The sequence below is a fragment of the Corylus avellana genome, chromosome 5 (genome assembly GCF_965113065.1).
Source record: "Corylus avellana chromosome 5, dhCorAvel1.hap1.2, whole genome shotgun sequence".
NCBI lineage: Eukaryota > Viridiplantae > Streptophyta > Magnoliopsida > Fagales > Betulaceae > Corylus > Corylus avellana.
The window spans coordinates 9537979-9557891 of NC_142494.1; the positions used below are offsets into that span (position 1 = coordinate 9537979).

At 40.6% G+C, this 19913-nt stretch overlaps 1 pseudogene; it reads right to left on the reverse strand.

The window, feature by feature from the left end:
* The window catches only part of LOC132182264 (F-box/kelch-repeat protein At3g06240-like), a 76997-nt pseudogene extending 58279 nt beyond the window's left edge, over window positions 1-18718 (reverse strand).
* Window positions 18719-19913: the final 1195 nt, after the last annotated feature.

A 19913-nucleotide genomic window follows, 5' to 3' on the forward strand; every position in this document is an offset into this window, starting at 1 on the left:
AAGCACTCGAGCGCACAATAGAAGAGGCTCGATCGCAGACTTGTGATCGAGCGCACACGGGTTGCGATCGATCGCACCCATGCGCAGGAGACACATCAAAGCTACGACCAAATTTTCATTCTTTCCATAATAGGGTTTTCCAACTCCCAATTGTAATAGGTTTTGAAACCCTACGAAATTCCTAGGTTTACTAGTTTGTCAAGGACTTCTAAAGCCTATAAACAGACCCTTAAGTCTCTAGAGTAGGGGACTTTGAGAAGGAGAAGAATTGGAGCTCTTCTAGTTCAAGTTTCAGGTTTATTCTTTTCCTTTCTTTTCTTTTCTTTTCTTTTCTTTTATTTGATGAAGATGTTTAACATCAACTTTATGTGTAGCTAATTTATTTAGTAGGCCTAGATTGAAGCCCTAGTTATGTTTAGTTAATATTTCAATATTGGCGCCTTTGTAATGATCTTGTTGTGCTATTTAGCTTGATTAATACCTGCTTGCATGAATTCCTCATATGTGTGTGCCTGATCAACATATGCATGTGGTATGTACTAGTTAGTTAAATCAATTTGAATGGCCGAGTCCTGGATTTAATAAAAGTAACAAAAGAATCCACACCGCGGTTCTTGGGTTAATCAACATGAGGAACCGAGAGTATACGCCCATGCCCTAGGCCTCATGTGTTTGTCGATTTTCATAGAGTATATGCTTTCCTAAAGAACAACATAGTATACACCAAGCTAAATCCCTTAGAAAAGAAAAGAGTTAGAGTATACGCCATGCCTCACTCGTTGCTTAGGGAAATCTATAGCTTAAGGAGTATATGCCATGCCCTTAGGTTGACAAACATTAGATATGCATAACTTGATCAAAGCAATGGCATATTGTTATATTAGCTGAATATAATTAGTGGTGGATATCAAAGCCCTACCTTTTATTATCATCACTTAAACAATCAATCTTTGTTTTACTTAAGGAATTTATTTTTAAGCAAAATTTAGCATTCGTCGTGGGAATGATCCTGTACTTGCACCATATACTATTATGTTGACCTTGTGCACTTGCAGGTAAAACGTACAATTATTTATCTATTAATTTACCTAGATATTTGGACAACAACTCTCATCACGAGTTGGTATAAAGAGTTTTAGGAAGGCCAGTGAGAGAATGCTGTGAGAGAGTAGAGCTTTGGGATTTAGTTCAGAAGATGAGCAAGTGGCAAGAGTCCTCTGGTTCTCAGGACCCTAATTCTGAGTTGGAGAGTCTTCGCCGTCTGTTGGCAGAGAAGGAGAACGAGCTCTTTGCGATCAAACTAAGGCTCAGTGAGTCAAAGTTGGCGAATGCCCATCTTCAGATGCGCCTAGACATTGCCGACCGGGATGGTCAGGAGTTGGCGGAGAGGGTTACGAAGGCGGAGTCCACAGATGCCCTATCGGTTGTAGAAAATGCAAAAATCGAGGAGGAGCTTTCTGAGGTTCGGGTTTCCGAAGAGGGCTTTCGAAAACTTTCCGAGACGCTTGAGGCTCAATTATCCTAATCGGAAGACACCCATGAGAAGCTTGTAGGTGATTTGGGAGCTTCCCAGGCCAGATGTGATCAATGTCGGCAAGGGTACCGCTATTGGAAAGCTAAGGAGGTTCGTTATATTGCGGAGCTGTCGTTTGTTCCCTGGCTTCAAGATTTATTATGGGCCCACAGGTTTCATTGGGGTTTTGAGAATCATCGGTACCTCACCATCCTTAGAGATCAATTTGGCATCGACCCTACCACAGTGGAGTCAAACTTCTTGGAGGTGCCAGCTACTGTTGTTGACAAAATGGTTGACGCAAGCAGAGAGTTGATTCCTGATGCGCCGGAAGTCAATGTGCATGGGTTTCGCCCTGAAGCAAACTTTCCCCCCGAGCCTTTTGGTCCCGAGATCATCATAGATGATGATGCTGATGAAATGGGAGTGGTTCCCCATACTTAAACATTTTTTCGTTTGTCTGTATAAGGATTTTTGCTCTGTGCTTATTTGAACTGCTGTTGAACTTCTAATATTTTTTGGATGCTTTGAATGCTTTTGCTCTATACATATTTGAACTGTCTTTGAACTTCTGGTATTTTTGGATGCTTTGATATTTCCAGGCACTTTTGAATGCCCTCATTGTTGTATTCTGTGATCGGGTGTCCTACCCCCCATGGCCGAGGATTAAAATGTATTGTAAACCTCGGTCATTAAATTCTCAGTTAGTCTTTTGGTATCTATCGTTTTAGATTTCGGAGTCCATCATTATTACATGCACGGCCTCCGATGGCGGGACAAGTGGTGCGTTGCCGTTTGGATTTCCTAGGCGATTCTGCGCAGGATGTCTCTTCACATTTCAAGGTGACACTTCATTTTCCAAGGGCTTACACACTATAAATATCCCTTTAGGTTAAAGGTATTTTCCTTCAACTGACTACGCTCTTTCTCTTTGATTTCTTTCTTCATGGCTTTTATTTCTTCATTTGGAGTTTGGCGGAGACAAAGTCATTGGCTCCTTCTACCTCCTCTTCATTTCCTTGGGGTGTGGCTTCTTCATCTCGCCTATCGTCTAAGCAGCCTCATTTTCGTGCTCCTGGCGATTTTGAGGCAAAAATTGTCGAACTACGCTTACTATTGGAGGCACGGGAGCAATGCTTGGTGGACCGCTCTAATCAGTTGGCGAAGTTGACGGCCGACATCAAAGTGAAGGATTATCAAATAGCCTGGAAAGATTGGCAGTTGGTGTCATGAGACCGACTGATTGCGGATCTCAAGGATTATCTCGTTAGTATTCACGAGAAAAGATGGGAGAAAGCCTCCGATTTTTACTCTGCCACCCAGCTGTTTCTGAAGGAGGAAGAGAAGTGCCGGAGACTTTGCAGGAAATACCGACTCTGGAAGGCTAGGGCTCTTGAGACAAATGGTCCATCTAGTGAAGGTCACCGTTGGTAGCCTTCGATATAAACGGCAATGGCCCTTCTGGGGCCTTAAATTTCTTGTTCATCATATTCCTAGGTGATCGTTCAAATGTGATTCATTGTACAACGTCACTTTGGACGTAGAGTACCAGATCGAACCCGGATGTGATGTCTTCGATGTAGTTGGATAAACAAGTAGCCAAGTGTCTGTTGTAGCTTGACTTTTCATGCAACTGTTTTGACTTATTTTTTGTGGCTGTTGTAATTGAATCTTCTTGTAACGTAAAAGTCTTCAACAAAATGTTTACCTTTGATTCCTTTGCTGTGTTGCGCTCTGTCTTTCTGGTACGACTTTCGCTGGAGTTGTGCAATGAATACCTTTTTCGGGCTTTGTTTGTTCGTTTTGACGTGCTTGAATATCTGTGTTGAAGAATCCTCAGTTTTCCTGGTCAGGTTTTGCTAAGGGTTTGTTCCCTTGTTTTCGAGACAAGGGATTTTTTTGTTAAGCGTTTACTCCCTAGATCCTGAGGTGGGAGATTTTTTATCCCTAGTTCCTGAGGTGGGAGATTCTTTTGCTAAGGGTTTACTCCCTAGTTCCCAAGGTAGGAGATTTGTTTTGCTAAGGGTTTACTCCCTAGTTCCCGAGGTGGGAGATTTTTTTTTGCTAAGGGTTTATGATCAGTGCCAAGTATTGCATATTTAGACCCCTTTGTTTACATTAGTTAATCCTTTAGCTGTGTCGTTAATTAATATTTTGTGTTAGTTTTGTGTTTTTAGTGTTTTGTTGGTCATTAAAGAAAAACTACAGCTTTAAAGGGAAAAATGCAAAGTTTATAAGAAAGCATACTTTGAGAAGACCTAGATGAGGTGGTTAAGTTTAACAAAATCCAAGAAAATGTTAAATCGGATTAAAGATCATATTGGATTAAAGTTCAGATTGGATAAAATTTCGGATTGTATTCAAATTCAGATTATGCACACATCTCAGTATTTTGACCAAAACGTTTCATTCGAATATCGGATTGAAGTGATTCAAGTGGCATTGGAAAGTTAACTCAAAATAATACAATTCGATGTGAAATATGATTTTCCTAATTCAGACAGTTACTATGCCAAAATCGCCACGCAATTAAAGGACACAAATCTGGATGAATCCTAATCCGATTTCAGACTTCTATTTTGACTAGGAGACAGACCTCTGAATTATCTAGATTTAATAGGGATTCTAGGACTTCCTTAAGCCTATAAATAGACCTCTTTGCATTAAAGAAAAGATATACAATTCCAGAGACTAGTTTTGGGATACAATTTTGGAGACAGAATGTAATTCACAACTTTTCTTTTAGTTTAGTTTTTCTTTAGTTTAGGTTTTATTTTTATGTGGAGCTAATTCCTGACTAAGTTGAGGATGACGCCTCACCAATGAAGAAAATCTTTACTTTCATATAAGTCTTTATTTATCTGATTTTATTGGGTTTAATATTTCAATTGTTTTACTTCTTTTCAATATGTGGAGTGATTCTTGGATATCGTTTGTGATTTAAGGATACACTTGATGATTTAAGATAATTTCACATAATTGATTGCTAGATTTTATTTGCCTAAATAATTAGATATTCCTTGTGATTTGTTCTACTGATACATTTGGTGTTTCAATTAAGATTTAATATCTTTTGTGATTTACGGATACATCTCATGATTTAATTGATATTGGATTCCTTTTGTGATTTGTGCAATTAATGGATACATGGGATGGTTTTGATTAACTGTTGAAGCAAAGTAAAACATATCTAAGATTTTAATTGTTAGAACTTCAGATTAATATTGATAGACATAGAAGTATGTTGTTATGATTCGATGAGTATGAATTTCCAAACCTTAGTCTTTTCTCTTTTAGTTTATTTTAGGAAAAATTACAGTTTACCCCTCCAAAGTTAACAGCGTTTTTCAATTTGATCATCAAAGTTTCAATTTTTGCAATCCACCCCCACAAAGTTTCAATTTTTTTCAATTCGACTAATATTATCCCAAAATTCTCATATTGCCCCTGATTTTTTTTTTTTATGAAAAAAATAAATAAATTTGGGGTTGCAAAAATGGCCAGATGGCCAAAGGGGTGGCTACGGCCACCCCGAATTTTATTTTTCATTTTTTTATAAAAAATAAAAATAAAAATAAAAATCATGGGCAATATGGGAAGTTTTGGATACAATTGGTTAAATTGCAAAAAATTGCAACTTTGGGGAGGTGGATTGCAAAAATTGAAACTTTGGTGTTCGAATTAAAAAACGCTATCAACTTTGAAGGGGTAAACTGTAATTTTTTCTTTATTTTAATTAGTTTATGTTTGTCTTTTAGTTTCAAAAATCAAAATTCAAAACCCTTTTGGAACTAGGCTAGGATTTAATTAGTTTAGATTTAAATTGCTCTTTCAATAATACAATTCTCTGTGGGATCGACCTCATACTTACAATCCATTAAACTACAATCGATTCATGCACTTGCGAGTTAAATAAATTTGCACAATAGTTTACTCCCTAGTTCCCAAGGTGGGAGATTTTTTTTGCTAAGGGTTTACTCCCTTGTTTCTGAGACGAGAGATTTTTTTTTGTTAAGGGTTTACTCTCTTGTTTCCAAGACTACTGCAAGACATGAACTTTATCACCGGGCCCGATGGTCGTTTTGACCAAGGGTTCTCCGACGCTCAAATGAGTCGCTATAAATAGACTTTTATACAAAAATAGTCAAGAATTACAAGAAATAAATGTAATGGGAAAATTACTGATAGTATTTTTTCAGATGATCGACATTCCAGGGTCTCGGCAGTGGCTTTCCTTCCGCATCCTGTAGGTAATAGGCTCCTTGTCTATCGCCTCGAATGACTTTGTATGGTCCTTCCCATGTCGGTCCGAGCTTTCCTGCCGCTCGATCTCGGGTGGCTATGCTGGCCTTCCAGAGGACCCAATCCCTAATCTTGAACTATCTCGGCTTAACCTTTTTGTTGAAATATCTGGCTGTTCTTTGTTGATAGGCTGCCATCATCGCCTGAGCATCATCCCTCCTTTCCTTGAGCAAATCCAAGCTTAGCTTCATCCCTTCTTTGTTTATCTCATGGTTGTAATGCTTCACTCGGAAGCTAATCGAACCGATTTCCACCGGGATGACTGCCTCGGACCCGAATGCCAGAGAGAAAGGGGTTTCTCCAGTTGGTGTTCGGATGGTCTTTCTGTATGACCATAGTACTTCTGGAAGGATTTCTACCCATGCTCCTTTCTTGTCTTCGAGTTTCTTCTTTAGAGTTTTCATTAAAGTTTTGTTTGTCGCTTCTACCTGACAGTTGGCCTGAAGGTGTTCGGGTGTCTGAGAGACAAGAAGTAGTTTCTGATATGGAGTTCGGCACACCAATTTCGGAAAGGTTCGCAATCGAATTGTTTTCCATTGTTGGTTACAAAAGCATGTGGGATGCTGTACCGACAGAAGATTGCTTTCCAGAGAAAAGTCCTTATGTTTCCAGTGGTTATAGTGGCTAATGCTTCTGCTTCTGCCCACTTAGTGAAATAATCCATAGCAACCACAACGAACCGACACCCTCCCTTTCCTATTGGAAGTGGGCCCACTAAGTCTACCCCCCATTGCGCGAAGGGCCATGGGGTCGAAACCGGGCTTAATTCTTCAGGCAGATTGGCTAGTACTCTGTCAAATCGTTGGCATTTGTCGCAATGCTTTATCATTTCATGGGAATCTCGGTTCATTCCTGGCCAGTAATACCCTACTCAGATAGCTTTGTGGGCTAACATTCTTCCTCCTGAGTGGCTGCCGCACACCCCCACGTATGCGGCTTCATCCTTGGATAGACATTTGAGTAGAGGGAGGGTGTAACCCCTCCGATACAAGACACCATCAACTAGTGTGTATCGTGCTGCTTGGATGCGAATCTTCCGTGCTAACTTGTTATCGAATGGCAGCTTGCCTTCCTTGAGAAACTGTAGGATGTCATGGCCCCAATCTAGACATTGTTCTCTCTCTTCAATGCACGCCACTTGATTTGTTTGGCCAATCGAGGGTTCGGCTAGCTCATGGATTGGCTAATCAACCGATATGATTTCCTCCTCGGCAATGGAGCCTATATGAGCTAAGGCATCTGCCTAAGAGTTTTCTTCTCTGGGTACCTTCGTAAAAGTTATCTTTTCGAAAGATTCCATGATCCCCTTTACCTTTGCCAAATATTTCTTCATTTTGCTTCCCCGAGCCTCATACTCTCCTCGAACATGTCCAAGCACTACCTAGGAATCACTTATGACCTCTAGGTTTTTTACTCCCATTTCCCTTGCCATGTTCATTCCAAGGATCATGGCTTCATATTCAACTTTGTTGTTGGCAGTGTTGAATTTCAACTGCACAGCTGCTTCACATTTTTCACCGTTGGGTCCTTCGAGCACAATCCCGATCCCGTTGCATTTCTATGTTGAGGACCCATCTACAGATGCTACCCACGCTTCTCCCATGTTGGTTTCTTCTTCCTTAGAGACATCGTAAAATTTGGCCAAAAAATCGGTTATCGCTTGCCCTTTTAGGGATGCTCTCGAATGGAATTCTATGTCGAATTCTCCGAGTTCAATGGCCCAGTTGACTAATCTTCCTGATAAATATGGCTTTTGCAAGATTTTTCTCAAGGGATACTCAGTCAACACCTTGATTGTATGCGCGTGAAAGTTTGGCCTCAACCTCCGGGCAGATGTGACCAAGGCAAATGCTAGTTTCTCGATCTGTGGGTATCGTTCTTCGGCACCGTGCAGGGCTTTGCTGACAAAGCAGACAGGCTTTTGCACTCCTTGCTCTTCTCGGATTAAGGCTGAGCTTATGGCTGACGGTGATACCGCCAAATACAGGTACAAAGCTTCCCCTTCTACTGGTTGGCTCAGTAGCGGTGGGCTTACTAAATATTCATTCAATTCCTTAAAAGCTTTGTCACATTCTGGAGTCCAGGAGAAAGCTTTCTTTAGGATCTTGAAGAAGGGAAGACATTTGTTGGTTGAGCGAGAGACGAACCGATTTAATGCCGCTATCCTGCTTGTTAATTGCTAAAGCTGCTTTGTGCTTTGAGGCGCTTGCATGTCCAGGATTGCCTTGATTTTCTCGGGGTTAGCTTTAATTCCCCTTCAGGAGACGATGAACCCAAGAAACTTGCCTGAAGCTACTCCAAACGCACATTTGGAAGGGTTGAGCTTCATCTTATAGTGCCTTAGCGTATCAAACGCCTCGGCTAGGCCCGCTACGTGATTGACTACTCGTATGCTTTTCACTAGCATATCATCTACATACACCTCCATGTTCCACCCAATCTGCTTTTGAAGCATCTTGTTGACTAATCACTAGTATGTAGCTCCTGCATTTTTCAGTCCGAACGGCATGACTCGATAGCAATACAAATCCGTGTCAATCATGAAGGCCGTTTTTTCTTGGTCGGACTCATACATGGAAATCTGGTTATACCTCGAGAATGCATCCATAAAGCTTAGTAGCTCATGTCCCGAAGTTCAATCGACAAGCCGGTCTATTCGTGGCAAAGGATAGTTGTCTTTGGGACATGCTTTGTTGAGATCTGTAAAGTCGATACACATCCTCCATTTCTCGTTTGACTTCTTTACTAGCACCACATTTGCCAACCAAGTGGTGTACTAGATTTCTTTGATGAACCCGGCTTCATATAATTTCTTGACTTCTTCAGCAGTAGCTTTGCTTTTTTTCAGCCGAGTACCCCCTCCGCTTCTGCCGTACCGGCTTGAAATTAGGATCAGCGTTCAATTTGTGCACCATGACCGAAGGTACTATTCCTGGCAAATCGCCATGACTCCAAGCAAATACATCACAGTTATTACGGAGGAAGGACTTGAGTTCTTCTTTCACGGTTGGGTCTAGTTGGGACCCAATTTTGATAACTCTGTCGGGTTCGCCGACCGAGAATTCCTCAAGATCTTCAACCGGTTCACCACCCTTTAATTGCTATCTTTCCTCCTTACTGGTGTTCCTTGGGGCTGGGGGTTTTCGGGCATTCTTTCATAGAGATGTAACATTGTCGGGCAGCCCGTTGATCACCCCTAATTTCTCCAACTCCGTGATCTGTTGGGAGTTTCATCTTGAGATGCGGAGTTGATGTGATGGATCTTAGCTCGTTGAGAGCCGTCCTCCCGATAATAACATTGTAGGCAGAAGGTTGGTAGACCAACAGAGAACGTACCATTACAGTCACATGCCTTGGGTATGACCCGGCTGTAACCGGTAGCTTGATTGATCCGATCGGTTGTACTTGTTCCCTTATGAATCCCATCAAGGGCAATTGGTTGGGACGATTTTCTCTTGTCCCAAATTTAACTTCTTAAATGCAGGCCAATATAGGATGTTTGCCGAGCTCCCATTGTCCACCAGAATGCGATGGACGTTATGATTTGCCACTGTCAGAGTGACAACCAAAGCGTCAATGTGCGGGCGTGAGATACCCAAGTAATCTGCATCCGATAATCCAATCACCATCTCGCTCCTTCGAGACTGCTTCACGGGCCTCCCTATAGTGTAGACTTCATGAGAGCCTTCTAGTTGACTGGCATAGGCCTTCCTTGCTCTCCCTGACTCTCCTCCTCCAGCGAATCCACCAATTATGGTGTGGATTTCCGAGAGGTTAGCTTGGTACTGTGGTTCATGCGTTAGGCGAGCTGGCCTTCCTCTATGCTCTTCCCATCTCGCTCTCTCCTCTCGAGGATACCTATTATGGTTCCTGCGATTGAAACTTATGCTTCGATACCATTCCTGTGGCTGTTGATTCCTGTGAGGATGGTAGTTTATTTCTCGGATGTAATTTTCCCAAGGAGGAGCCGCTTTCCTTTGTCCTCCCAAGAATTGCACAAGTTTACCATTTTGGATAAACTTTTCGATGAGGTGCCGCAAGGCAATGCGGCCTTCTGTGTAATGCCCGTTGACCTCATGCAACTCACAATAGCGATCTGAGTTCTGATTTTGCGGGGCCCCGAGAGGTCTTCAATATTCTGGATCCTTCTTGATCTCCATCAGGACCTCGAAAATGTTGGCATTGAGTGAAGTGAAGTTGTGATTGTTAAACTTTTTCTTGAGGTGCTTCGAGGCGTCGAACCCCGAGTGATCTTTCCTCTTCTTTTCTTCCAACTTCTTGGGAATTTTTTGGGCTGATCTCATTGCCTTCAAGGTCTCCTCTTCGTTGATAAACTTCTCTACCTTGTCCAGTAGCTCCTAAAGGCTGTTCGGCTGCCTTCTTACAATTTTCCTCGCCACTGGCTCCTCGGGCGAGATTCCGTTGTAGACGCCGAAAATGATTACACCGTCCATACGATCTTCCACCTTCAATTTTTCGGTGTTAAACCGAATCATGAATTCATTTAAACTCTCCCCTTCTCACTGGTGGAGCGTCAATAGGTACCCAAATGGTTTCTTCCTTTCTCTAGAACCCAGGAAATGGGTAAGGAAAATCCGAGCCAAATCCTCGAAGGTAGCCACGAAATTAGGTGCTAAGCTTCGGAACCATTCCCTAGCATTTCCCGAGAGTGTAGTTGGGAAGGCTCTGCATGGGATTTCGTCGGGAATGGCGTGCAACGTCAGGTGCATCCAATAGTTCTCCAGATGCTCGGTTAGATCTCCGACTCCACTGTAGCTCGGGATTTGTGGTGTTTTAAATTTGTTGGGGTGTGGATGATCGATTACCTGTTTGGTGAAGGGCGTCTCCGTCCCAGCGAAGCCGTGATCGGTTGTGGTTCCGTCATTTTGCAAGAGTTTTCGCCTCTGCGAGTATGGCTGCACGGGCGAGGGCGACTCTCGTCTTGCTGGCTGTGACCGTCAAAATGGAGGTCGCGGTTATCGGAGTGATGATCGTGACTTCTTTGCCCATCCTACTGTTCAGCCTGATTGATTTGGGATGGAGACGGAAATCAGAGTCGTAGCTCTTCATTCTGTTGGATTAGAAGTGCCATCTGTGCTTCAAGAGAAGCAATGCGCTCCTTGTCGTTGGAGTTTTGATGTGCCGGTGGTGGCCTTTGATTGGCCTGGGCCAGTGGTTCTTCGGTGCAAGCTCAGCTTCTTGATCTTGTATTCACCATTACTTCGGATATTGTTTTTGTAAGAGCGGTTTAGTCGTTCCCATAGACGGCGCCAAACTGTTGAAGCAGTTTTCGGTATGGTGAACTTGAGGGAATCCAAGTCTTCGAGCTATGCCTTTTGTTGTTCAACTTTCTGTAAACCTGCAAAACTAAAGCACGCGTTAAGAGGATGCGCCGGGTGTTGGCCGGCGGTTCCTCCTCCGATGCTTAAGTTAGTATGTATATAAGCTTAGTATGCGTCTTAATGGTCCCTCATACCTTAAAGGTGAGGCCTTTTATAGCTGAGCATGTGGAGGTGGTTATGATGGCCTGACGGAGGATTCGGGATTTGGGCGTAAAGGCTAAAAGAGTTAATATTTGTGTCTCCTTTCTTTATGATCGGTAAGAGGCCGTTACATATGTTGACAAGATTCCAAGGATGGCATGTATCTATGAGGCATCTTTAAGGGTAGGATCGTAACTGTCCCGGTGATCTTGCTCTGTGCGAGCTGTCTATATAGCCGAGCCTTGTCCCTGATATGATAGATGCATCTGGATGTTAAGTGCAGGAGGTTCATTATGGCCCCATACTGGACTTTTGGCCATCCAAAAGTGTAGGGGACGACGTTGTATCGGTTGCTTTGTGCTGGGCACGTTTGATAAGCCCATTTGGATGCACTAGGCTTTCTTGGGCCCACGGGCCTTTGACCCAAGGGCTCGGGTGATGGGTTTATGTGTAATAAAAACCCTCAACTGCAGCACCAATTTTCACCCAAAAGAAGATCACCCACAACACATCCAAAGCCACAAGCAAAACAAAAAATTTAAACCAAGATTTGAAAGAGATTTTTTGCACAAAGAAGAAGAATGGGAATGGGACAGTGGAAGAGTGGAAATAGGGCAAAAAAGTTCAAAGTAATTTTGCTGGAAAATAGATTTTGAATTTCATCTTCATTCACCCCTTTCTTCTTACATCATCCAACTTACAACCACCACCAGATTTCAACCAGTGCAGAGGATAATTGCGGCCTCATACTCGTTGGTAACCCTTTGAGCCCCAATGGATAAGGCAACCTCCGGCGAATACGAAAAACTATGCCCAATAGGAACAGGAAGGGGATGATGAAGAAGGCCACCATGTGCAAAGGTTGATGTTGAAAGGCTTGCAGGAGAGAATCCATGACTCTCGACTCTCGTGGGTGTCAGTTTTGGGTATGGTGAGAATAGAGAGAAGACGGCTTGGGGTTTGGGTAAAAAAAAAAAAAAAAAGGATAAAAAACCCTTAAAAGATAAATCCCAGTTTGGGTAGAAGACGGCTTGACATTTTTTATTTTTTTTTACCTTACACTTTAAGGGTTAAAAAACCCTTAAAAGATAAATCCCCGCGGTAGTTTTGTTTACCGCATGTAAGCCTCTTCCTAATAATAGAGTAATGCTACGTACCATCTTTTTATCCTCTTAAAATTCTCCTAAAACTTATGTGGCTTTCAAAATCACCATTAGATCAAAATTCAAATATGATTTATCTAAAATTTAATAGTAATTTTAAAAGCCACATCAGCTTTAAGAGGATTTTAGGAGGAGAAAAAGATGGTAGCTACCATTACTCCTATATATATATATATATATATATATATATATAGGCTAATTTTTTAGTTTTTTCTGAAAGGGTATTCATTATCATAAAAACATAAAATCAGGCAACAAGTTGCTCGGAAGAAACAACGTTCTGCATACAAAGAGGGAAATCCTCTCTCCAAACCTTGAGTTCATCCTGTTGTAACCCATCTTGGCAAGTTGATGAGCGACTCCGTTCGCTGTGCGCCGTGAATGGACTACCTGCCAGTTGGGAACACCCGATAACAGATGTCGTATATAATCTGGCCATAGGATCCCCAGCACTCTCCTTCGTTCGTAATAGCTTGGATTACCACTAATGCATCCCCCTCCAGAATGAAGTTACGGAATCCCCAAGAGCTGCAAAGCTTCGCTGCTTCCCTTGCGGCCCTGGTTTCCGCTGTGGTTGGGTCCTGTATACCAGCGCGCGATCCGCAAGCCATTGCCACTACACACCCTTCCTGATCTCTAGCAATTATTCCCCAGCCCATCTTAGTGTTCTGTCTCTCCGTCGCCGCGTCCCAGTTCACCTTGATGTAACCCACCGGAGGAAACTTCCGGCTTTCTTCTGCTATCGTTCTGATTGGCGGAGTCGTTAGCCCGTTTGTTCGATGGTTTGCATTTTCGAATGCTTCTATCTGTTCGCGGGCTAGGCGAACTAGTTGGTTGGAAGCCAAAATTCTCCACCGAACACAACCTTATTCCTTCTCAGCCATAACTGCCTGGCTACATTAATCATAAGGTGCATCTCCTCTTCAGATAAAAGCCCCACCATGTTCTCCGTGATTGTTAGGAAATCGTCCGCCTGGGTGGAGCATTTTTGCAGTTTGCCACGACATTCTGACCAAACGTCCTGAGCAGAAAGGCAGTTCCATAGTACATGGCCTAGCGTCTCCGTTTCCAACTTACAGATGGCGCACAGAGGGTCGGTCACAATTTTCCTTTTGAAGAGTTTTTCTCTGGTTGGCAGGATGTTGTTACAAGCTTTACAAAGAAAAAATTTCACCACTCTCGAGCCCTTTAATCCCCAGATTTTCTTCCACAGAGATTTAGTGTGATGGGTGTTTGAGCTGCATCCTTCTTCTTTTTCAAACCTTTCCTTTGCTAGATGGTAAGCACTGCACGAACAGTGAACAAACCATTTTTTGTGCCCGCCCACACAAGTCTGTCCTCCCCTCTTCGTGGATTAACCGCCATACTGCAATTAAATCTGCCTCATCCCTATTGAAAATCTCGTGAACTCGCGCAATATTCCACCAGTTCGTTGATACATCCAAGAGCTCGCAAACTCTAGCACTTCTGCCCATGGCCCTCACCGGGGACTGAACAAGCCGTGGTCTTGATGAAACTACCCATGGATCATCCCATATTTTTATTTTTGTGCCCATCTCGAATTCGCCAAATGAGACCTTCCGAATGTTGGGAATGATTTTTAATTCAAAAAATATTTCACATTGATTAAAAGAGATACTGTATATACTCCTAGTACTTGCTAACCGTATGCGCATGTGCCAATAGTAGATAGCGTATACTTACAAATAGTGGATATGAATGATTAATATATGCTTGCATGTACACCTTTAATATGATGGTATTCTTCAAGAGGATATTTTCTTTTTAAGTTGGTTGACTCAACACATTCTGCAAAGTGAAGATTTTTGCTAGTTATTCAATGGAGAAGTGTTCACTTTATAAGCTTCTATTGGTTGTTTATTTGCCATGCAACATTGTAAGTTGTAATGCAGTCTGAATAACTTAGCAATTGATTGTACTTTAAGAAATTTCCTTTTCATATATATTTTAATTCTAATTTAGCAATTTAGCAATTGTCATGCATACATTATACATTGAAATCATTCCACCTGTGTAGAGGAAGCAAATGCCCATCTACACGAATATATACCCACCTGTATTAATTTCATATGTAAAGTTGTACACAAGAGTTGTGACAGATTTTAGAGATTTGATAGAAACGACCAGTAAGAATGATAATCATTTCCTCATAAGAATGGTAGCTAACAAGTAATTATTCTGTTTCAAAACCTCTGCTTCAGCCCTGTTTCAAGGCACATGGCCATTTTCTTTCTATGCAACTCCTCTGCAGCCTGCTTCTCTGCCTGAATACGTTGCTACCTTCCAAATCATGTGGTCTGCATCCGCCCAAACTAAAAGATAAAATGAAAATACAGAATCAATACAAGAAGCAAACATAACATGTTAAAACCTGATTCATATGAAGAAATTGAAGGACCCAAATAATATCCCATATTAATCCCACATCAGAAATAATAAACATCTTGCTGAAGTATCCTAGAACAAAGCCAACCAATATTCATACTCAAGCTTTCCTTGACTTCTCTCTTTTGCAATTCCAAGCATATGAATCAGTTGTGCTTCACACAGCCAATCCAAAGCACAGATAATCAATAATAAATGTAACTACTTTGATTTCATATCTACGTAAAGAATCCAGATTACTAGCAAATGGAATTCCTACTGAATTGGGAAGTTCTAAATCAACCAAATTCACAGATACTCTCCATATGCTCAGATCAGAAATAGAGGTTGCCCCTTATTCTTTTAACTATCAAAAAGGCCTCCTATTCATCCGCTAGTTTCCGCCAGAGGATACCAAAAATAACAAAATGCAGAGGACTAATTGAACTGTATAAGTTTACTAGAGCTGAGAGGTTATGAGAGCAACAACAACCAAATTAACGAACCCATTATCACAAACTGCATTTGCGATGGTTCCGAATAATTTGAAGCAAATGGAAAGACAAACACAACTATCTATGCAGCAAGATTAGCGAGAACCCATGACTGAAACCATAACAGGATTAATTCAGAACACTTCTGAGCAGATGGGCATCAACCATACTGGGAAAAGAACCAACCAGAACAGCAAAATCAAAGTTGCATTATTCAAAGAATTCTAAACAAAAACTATAGGTTATTTATTTCCTAAACAAAAATCAAAAGCAACACAAAATATATAAATCAAAGCAGTGCTTAGCAATTGAGAGCCCTTACCAGCAGCTTAAAACTTTTTGGCGGTCAATAACCCACAATGTGTAATTTAAGTTAGTTTAATATGTCCCTTATGAGGAGAAAGGAGTATTTGTCAAATTTGCCTATATTATCAAACTGCTCAATAAACAGCTACCATGAATGACAATGAAGATCATCCCACTTATGGACTTTGTATGGATGCCAAAAACCAAAAAATACATCAAACTGCCATTCCTAAGTGCCTAAAACAGAGCAACAAAAAACACCAAAAAATACATCAAACTGTCATTCCTAAGCTATACAAGAAGAGTTGCAGGCAGGTTCCTATTGCAACAAAGATCACATTTTCCCTAAACAAACCAAATTTTCTTCTGTCCACGATCTGACTTCCCAAACAAATTGCTTAACAATACGATCCTATGTCTTGATAGGATTACCACGCTGAACATCAGAATAGCCTCTTGCAAAAAGACAAGGAACTTGTAGCACAAATGCAGAATAGCAAGGGCGTCAAAGCTTCATTTATAAAATGGTATACCTGTGAAACCATAGCTTCACATTCCTTTTTTTTTTTTTTAGATAATTAATAAACCAATCTCAATAAAAGAACACATTCCTAACTAACATCCATTTGCAGCCATTGCTGATAGAAAAATACAATTTTCAAGTTTGCACATTACAATTACCTAATAAAGGACGAACAAGCAACTGGAGTAATAGATAATTTAATGGTGACACTCTAATGCTCTCTTTCTGATTTTAGAAAATGCAGAGTAGAAACAAACCCGAAGACTCCATTTTCTAATAGACCATAGAAAGTCTTTAAGTATAGATGGGGCACCCTGAAAATCCGTATTTATGAAGAAACATCATTAAGGATCAGGACTGAGAGCAAATGACTGTAATATTTTCAAAAGTATTCGTGAAACCATCTTTCCTTTTTTAGTAAAGTCTTCATGAAACCATCTTTCACCACATCAGATGATTTAAGAAAGAAAAAAAGTACATCAACAAACATTAAGTTCATACTCTGTATTACTAAAGTACAAAGACATCCAATGGGCATGGTTTTGAGAATTCAGCCCCAACATCTACTGGCTCTTAGAAAATAGACTATCATAGTTATAGAAGCATGTGCACAAGCACATAATGCTTTCCACAAGCTTACAAAAATAAGAATCTAAGATAACTCTCCAACTATCAAAACTATAAAACACACTGAAAAATCAGACTAAACCTCCCTGGTGCTGAAACAAACTTAGTGTCACCTTCATCCCATCCCCAAAAAGACAACAAAAAGCCTGACTCTACCCCCATTAGCTATTTCATTTCGCAGTCCAACTTTACCTACACCCAAATAAACAAACAGTAAGCACTATCCACCATCAGTTGGAAGTAGAACAACATTATAGTACATGTTACTCCTCTATTGGAACTTCTTTTTGGTCAGAGGATAGACGCACATGATCTTAAAAGAGCATCGGTACCATTATCTGAGATATTCATTAGATGCTTCCCTATTTCAATATGAGGGATGTTCAGAAAATTCATATCACAGAATTGCAAGTAGAAAGAGATGAACCATTAGCTGTTCAACCATTACAAAGAAACGACATGTTCCCAAACAAACAATCAATAAGCATTATCAACCATCAGATGGAAGTAGAAAAATATGAAGAGGCATGCTTTCTAAGCATAGTGATAAGAATGGGGAACTTATAGTAAGAAGTACAATGTGGAACTAGCATCAAGTACCTGCTTTTCTTTGTGCCCTAACTACCACTAGACGAACACCCATGTCCCCCGGAACTCGGTCTGTTATATTGAGTAGAACAAGGCTCTCCACATAAGTATCCAAAACAATCCCAAAAAAAATCGCCCGTGTGTAACAAATGTGAAGATCCACTAAAACTTGGCTACTTGGTCCTGAAGAAAGCATCCCTCCATCGTGCACTAGAACTTCACCACTCTTTGTAACGCCTATCACCTTGTAAAATAACCCACTGTTAACAACGTCAAACAGCTTAGTCCAAGATTCCGCCACTCCATACTCTTTCATCACCCACACGGTTAGAGACTCATCAAAGCCATCGTAGAAAAGTTCGTCATCACGAGAGACAAGCGCAAGCAACCCATCAAGTAGCACCACATTGAAGCACATGTCTTCCGGCCCTTGTAAACTCTTAGGCAAAGCCACTTCACCAAAGGCCTCATCTTCATATTAAACGACACGATAACATTGCTAAAGGCGCTCTGGCTCTGTAGATGGTATGGAATGTGTGTGAACCAGTGGAGTGCCCCACTCACGAAAACCGATGAGGACCGATGAGCTATGATGTAGGGAGGATCGGGAGCCGTAACAGAGCGCGATATGCCGGTTCGAAGCGTATAAATCTCAACAAGTGGTGGAACATCTAGATTTGAATGATTAGTGTGTGGGTGATACACAAGTCATACCAAATACCAATTTGTAATCACCGGTCATGGCATCATATCCAAAGCCAACAGATTGGTCGATCCAATCATGAAAATCATGAAATCCAAGATTACGCTTCGAAAGGGATATGGCTTTTTGAATAGATGGGTTCCAGAGAACACAGAAGCTTCCCTCCTTAATGAAAGCCATATTGGCAAGACAAAGTAGGCCGTTAGATGAACCAACTAAGGAATATCTATGGTTAGATGGATCATACAATTCGATGCGATCTGATGGGCTTGCAAAGAAATCACCATTCTGTTCTACATCATCTTGATCGCGATACACAAGGAGGGTGTGTGTGACTGGGGTATAAAATTCTCGTTCGCTATGGCTGACGAAAAGGCAGGGTGGGTGTTGGAAGTTGGAAGGAGCGCGATTGAGGTGGGTGGAGATGAATTCAGGGGTGGAGATTAGAGAGCACCATGCCTTTGAAACGCAACTGAATCTGATGAGCGACTTCACCGGCAGCCGTGAGAGGATGTCGGCGATAATCTCGTTTGGCAGACAGTCCGACATCGGAATCGGGTTTAACCCTTGATTGGCAGAGTGAGCGGGGAGTTTGCCTTCTTCGTAAGCTTCTGAGACGGATCCGGCCACCCCAAATGCACCCAACCCGCTTTTTTTAATATTTTGCTTTTAAAAAAAAAATTAATATTAAAAAGTACACTTTTTACTGTATATATCAAAATGGTAATTCAGCTGAAACAATACCATTTCAACTATAATGCTATTTTGCGCTGTTGGCAAACGGGGCCATATAGTATGGTGCACTGCTAGCATATTTATTATATATTTAATATACTGTTTTATAATGATTCAATTCAATTTGTAGTTCTTTTACTTTTTTTTTTCTTTTTTTTTTTTTTTTCTTTTAAGTCTCCTACTCGACTACCTTTTTTTTAAAAAAAAAAAAAAAAAAAAAGACAAAAATACTAGACTAGTGTGATTGTTCTTTTTTTTTTTTTCTTAAATAATTAGTTCTTAAATGATGTATCACAATTTTATAAATTTGTGACACATTTTTGAAAATAATAAATTTTATGAGATTGTGACACATCATTTAAAAATTAACTTTTAAAAAAAAAATTAAAAAAGTATAGCTCTTTTTAAAATAAAAAATAGGTAGTTGTGTAGATTATTAGATGACAAAAAAAAAAAAAAAAAAAAAAAAGTGAATTTTTTTTTATTCTTTTGTCTAATATGTCAATAATGGGTACTCAGTAGACTAGTGTGATTTTTTAATGGGTACTCGTATGGACCATTTGTAGTGTATTTAGAATTTATTTTTCTTTTGCAGTGTTTTTCCTTTTCTTCAAATTATAAACACATGTCATATTTTTTTTTCTGTTATGCTAACAAAATTTTAATTATTTGTTTGACATATATATGATATGTGATATAAAGAAATTTATTGGCTCTTCTTTATATATATATATTTGAATTGTGAAGTCATTTTGTGAGAAACACAAAATAAATGCCCAAGATAAGAAGGGAGTTGATGGAGGCACTTGCCCCCCTCGGTCCTCAAAATTCTCCTTACCCATGTTAAAAGAAAAAATAAAAATAAAAATAAATAATACCATGATTAAGGATTTATGCCCCCGCCCCCCCCCCCCCCCCCAAGCAATTCATGAGGGCAAATGCCTCCCCTTGATCAAAGGTTGAAAATGATGTAGTTGAGTCGACTTTAACCATTGTAACTTAAAACTTGTAGAAAAACAAAGCGTTTAAGATGATGCAGTTCTCAATATTTTTTTAAACTACGGAAGAAGATAAGATACACGCGTACAAAA